The sequence below is a fragment of the Adiantum capillus-veneris genome, chromosome 25, assembly GCF_014529385.1.
Source record: "Adiantum capillus-veneris isolate H3 chromosome 25, ASM1452938v2, whole genome shotgun sequence".
Lineage (NCBI taxonomy): Eukaryota > Viridiplantae > Streptophyta > Polypodiopsida > Polypodiales > Pteridaceae > Adiantum > Adiantum capillus-veneris.
Window position 1 is genome coordinate 120,211,190 of NC_140955.1, and position 5,109 is coordinate 120,216,298.

The 5,109-nt window shown below is 42.4% G+C and overlaps 1 pseudogene; it reads left to right on the forward strand.

Moving 5' to 3' along the window:
- The first annotated feature begins 3,957 nt into the window (after window positions 1-3,957).
- LOC147425552 (uncharacterized) lies at window positions 3,958-4,813 on the forward strand (annotated as a pseudogene).
- The last annotated feature ends 296 nt before the right edge of the window (window positions 4,814-5,109 follow it).

A 5,109-nucleotide genomic window follows, 5' to 3' on the forward strand; every position in this document is an offset into this window, starting at 1 on the left:
AACATGTAGAAGGCCCTAGTTAGCAATTGATGAATATGCAAGGCCACTTGAGCTATTGTAGATTAATTATAAGGTATTGCTACTTGTTGGAGTCAGATCTAATCTAGAGACTCTCCCACAAGCTCTTTCAAATAACATCAAGTGAGAGGAATGAGTTGGTCCTCTCCTTGGGTTGGGTTGCACCCATAGCGCGTATTTGAAACCTTGATTTGTAAATGCTGAGAAGGTTAGTGCTACTTGCTGGAGTCGGATCTAATCTAGCGACTGTCCCACAAGCTCTTTCGATAACATCAAGTGCGAGGATTGAGTTGGTCCTCTCCTTGGGTTGGGTTGCACCCATAGCGTGTATTTAAAACCTTGATTTATGAATGTTGAGAAGTTTAGTGCTAATAAGCTAGTCAAACAATATGCATCAACAAGATTGAGTGTTGAGCTTAACATAGCTATCACTCATGGGCTTGGTTTGAATTTGAAAATTCCTTTAAACCACAACAATATGAAGCCGACTTTAGCTCTCCAACACAAACCTAGTAATAACATGGACACTCTTTGACTACTTTGTCTTTTAGATTCTCCGAAGCTTAAGAACTTTAAGTGATTGCACATGATCCTTCATCATGTTGACATCTAGAACTTTTGATATTTACAAAAAAGTACTTAACTTGGAGAAAGCTTGGAATAGATGTTAGCCTTTGGTGCAAAACATCTCTGAGGCTATGAGCATTAAGCATAACCAAGTTATGTGATTCCACCCTAGTCACATTGGGTCAACTTCAGGATGCTACAAAGAGAAGAGAGGTGATAATGATTGCCTTTAGAAAAGAAAAATAGCTAGCTTTGTAGATTATCATAATCTCTAAATTAGATTTTTGATAAGATTTAGGGTAGAAAAGACACATGAATATGGAAACATTACAAAAGGAACTATTGGGGATGGAGAATTATGCCTAACAGTTCAGGAACCTAATGAATAGACTACAAGAAAATCAAAGGCCATCTTGAGAGCAGTTGGGTAACTACTTTTGTAGGAGATTGAGGATGCAACTAAAGAGTGTTGTTGCAAGCATGCACCTCTAACTCAACCCCAATATTTGAAACTTGGTGGATACAATCATGAGAGTTGAGAGAATATACGGGACAATTGAACAAAGGAAAAGTAAGGGGAAGAAATCTAAAGAAGATTCAAATTTTGATGATGAGGAATCTAATGATGAAGAAGAGGAAGACTTAGATATTGATCCAAGGAAGCATCAGATACTAATGATGATGAAGTGGATGCATGGAGCAAATAAGGAAAAGAAGACAAAGAAGAAAAAGAAGAAGACGAAAGAAAAAGAGCAAAAAACCTCTCACAAGAACTAAAAAAAGGTCTTCATGGGATGTGTGGACAAGAAGGTGCATTATGGTCTTCAGAATGGAGCCGCTGGCATCTTCTTCTTCCAATTTTTCCTCCCTATGGGGCTCCTTCTACCACCACCAGCTGTGAAACTATCTCCATGCCTCCATCACCCTCAATCCCAACATCATCAATCCCTTATTCATCCTTCAAGATCAATCAACACATCTCCGCACCTTGTGAACTTCACTTGCTTTCTCTTCAATCACATGCTCTACCACTTCATCCTTGTCTAAGATTGCTCTATCTTTCAAGGTAGAACTCTGTACCTGCAGCACCACTGTAGCACATTCCACTGCAAAATTTACAAGCACGACCATCAACATAGCACCACATAGCATCTTTAATTGCATGTCCACTTCTATAGCCTGAACTTCTCCACTTGCCATTCACCTAGCACACCGATTTGCATCTTCTCCTACTCCTCCAACACATCTTTCACATCTTTATCCACATGCAATAGATCAAATTCCACATACCTTGAGTAGGACAAATCGATTTTCCATGTCGTATCTGCCTCCATTGAACTGCTATCATCTGCTCCCATTTTTCTTTCGCCCCAAGATCAAGGATTTCTTTTATCTTCATTGGTTCAACCTCATTTGCAACCTCACTTTTTGATCTCTAGCACACACTAATGGAGTTTGGCCAACAATACCTGAGTTTGCTTGTGCATCTTCTACTTGATTTGGAACCACTTGCACTTTTTCCACAGTTGGAGCTTCCCTAACTGGCATCTTTGGCATCAAAACCTCTCCATCTCTTTGCAACCACATAGAACCCTCAGTTCCTCTCACACCAGCACACCCCTTTTCACTAACCTTGGCTTCACTTCCACCATTTTGACCTGCCATCCCAATTGCCCGATTTTAGATCCCTTTTGACCTATGAAACCACATCAAGCATACATTCCAACTATCACCTGTTTTAGCCCCTTGCAATGCACCTGTCAATATACATAGCCCTGCTTGTGCCTACTGTTATGGTCAACACACTTTGGCTGCACCATCATTGCCCAATTCCCTTGTTGAACATTCATGCTCCACCAAAAAACATCTTTATTTTCCTAGAAACTGCAAAACTAGCAAAACACCATGAGAAAACCACAAAGAAACATTTCCATATGTACAATGTCTAATTCATGCCCACCTAATGCCATCTTTCCAAGTAGGTTGCCCCACCCCCTTGCATAGCCTGACCTCTTGGATCAAATACCTAGCTTTTATCTCTTCCATCCATCTACATCAAACTCCAATAGTGCTTTACCCAAACACGTAGCCATCCATGCACATAATAGGCCCATAACACCTTTGCACCTCTCCGAGCATCATCTTGCCCCAACATATCTGGCTCTACCACCACACCATCTATTCCAAAACACGCGTATGACCCTCCTTCCCAACCATGTAAAGTGGAGCTCCTCTCGAGAGAACCTTGTATCTGACGGAAAACATATTGCATAGCTACACTTACAAGCATAACTTTCAACCATGAGTTGCATACCTCTTTAGAAAGCTTGGAAACAACTTGGGAATCTCCTTCATTTGCCATAGAGCACACTTGTTGCATTGGTTCCACCATTGGCTCCATGCTCTCCATCACCTCCTTTTTGAACTCAATGCCAGCATCATTAAGCTCTCATCATCAACCGGCCCTTCAAGATCAATTATCACCTCTGCCTTGTCAGCTTCATTTACCTGATCTTCCACTTCATCCTCGATCAAAGGAGATAGAGAATGATCCTCTACCGCACTGTCCTGGTCTCCTTCAAAACCCAAGTTTGCTTTACCTTTCATGGTAGAACTCTGTACTTGCTACACCACTTAGAACATTCCATAACAATTTTCACAAGCATAGCCATTAGCATGGCACCACATAGCATCTTTACCTGCATTTGTGCTTCTGTAGGCCTAGGTTCCTCCACTTGGCTTTTGTCCATCACATTGGTTTTCTCTATTTCTTGCTCCTCCAACACAACTTTCACATCTTTATCCACATGCAAGAGATCAAATTGCTCATACTTTGAGCAAGACGAATCATTTTCCCATGTTGTGTTGGCATCCATAGAACTGCTATCATCTACTTCCACTTCTTCTTCTTCTTCTTCTTCTTCTTTCTCTCTCTCTCTCTCTCTCTCTCTCTCTCTCTCTCTCTCTCTCTCTCTCTCTCTCTCTCTCTCTCTCTCTCTCTCTCTCTCTCTCTCTCTCTCTCTCTCTCTCTCTCTCTCTCTCTCTCTCTCTCTCTCTCTCTCTATTTCTACCGCAGGGTTTCTCCCTCCTCAACCTCAACCTCAACCCCTTAACACCCGAGTCTCCCCCTGGGTGAGAGGAAACCCTGTGGGGAGGCGTTAGGCCTATCACCATAGCCTCGATCTCGAGTCAAAGCCAAGTCCCTGAATCTCGTGTGGCAAGAACATCACCACCTAACAAGCTTTTGAACACAACAACCTTTCGAACACAACAAGCTTTTGAACCTCTCATATCTCGCAAGCCCCAAATCTCCTACAGCCTAACTCACAGAGCTTGCGCTGCCTAGGCCTGAACTCCCGGCTTTGTGAAGCTATGAAAATCTGTGCGAGCCTCATGAAGTAGCCTCATGAACCTTAACCGCCTGTAAACTAAGGATCTATTAAGGCCTATTTTACAGTGGGGTCACATTGGTTTACATTGGGGTCCCATTGGATTATAGTGGGGTCTCATCATGAATACCCCAAAGGGTACTGCGAGGAGTCAACCAGGTTTGTAGCCATTGTAGAAACGCCGAGTAAAAGCGATCAGATTGGAGAGCTTCAAAGAGTTTTTGGTCAGCTTATAGAAGAGAATCGTGACCTGAAAGCGCGCCTTAGAAAGATTGAGGCACGTTTCACCTCTATGGTCAATGTTGCCACAAACAAAGCCAAAGAAGTTGAAGCCAAAGTCACCCAAGCTCAATCTGTAGTCATTAAAAAAGTGCAGACATGTGTGACAATGAAACCTCAAGAACAGAGACTTCAGGAAGATAATTCCTTCAAGGTCCGGATTGGTGGGCTTCCCTCATCATGGTGCACCACCAACGATAACCTCAAAGAAGCAATTATCAAGCTCAACAATATTCTTCAAACAATCAACATCAAGCCAGAAGCCATTTCTTGGATCAATGACACCCATAGGCAGCTTCCATTTGAGCATTGTCTTCTCACTTTCAAGGAAAAAGAGGAGCGGGTGAGGTTGCTGCGCCAATCCCACCTCCTCAAGGGAAAAAAAGGTTTGAATTGCTGAGGAGTTGACCATGAATCAACTCAAGATGAAGAAAGAAGAACTCAAAAAGGTCTACGAAGCACAAAAACAAGGTAAATGGGTAGTATATCGAGGAGGTAAGGCCATCATCTAGGAGTTTTGAACTCCCAAAGGGACTATCCCCTTACCCGACCCCACCTAGGTTTTGCTTCTTTTTTCCACCCTATTGATGGACCCTCAGTCCTTAACTGATATGTATCTAATGCCTTCTCTTAGAAGAACGCATTGTAATGTTTTTGTTTCCGGTCCCATGGGTCATATCTGACATCCGTGGACAATAATGAAATCTATCTATCTATCTCTCTCTCTCTCTCTCTCTCTCTCTCTCTCTCTCTCTCTCTCTCTCTCTCAAAACTCATTCAGATCATAGTTGCATATTTCTCTCTCATCATCGTCAACACACACTACACACGCTCTCCTTATTACACATTCTATACA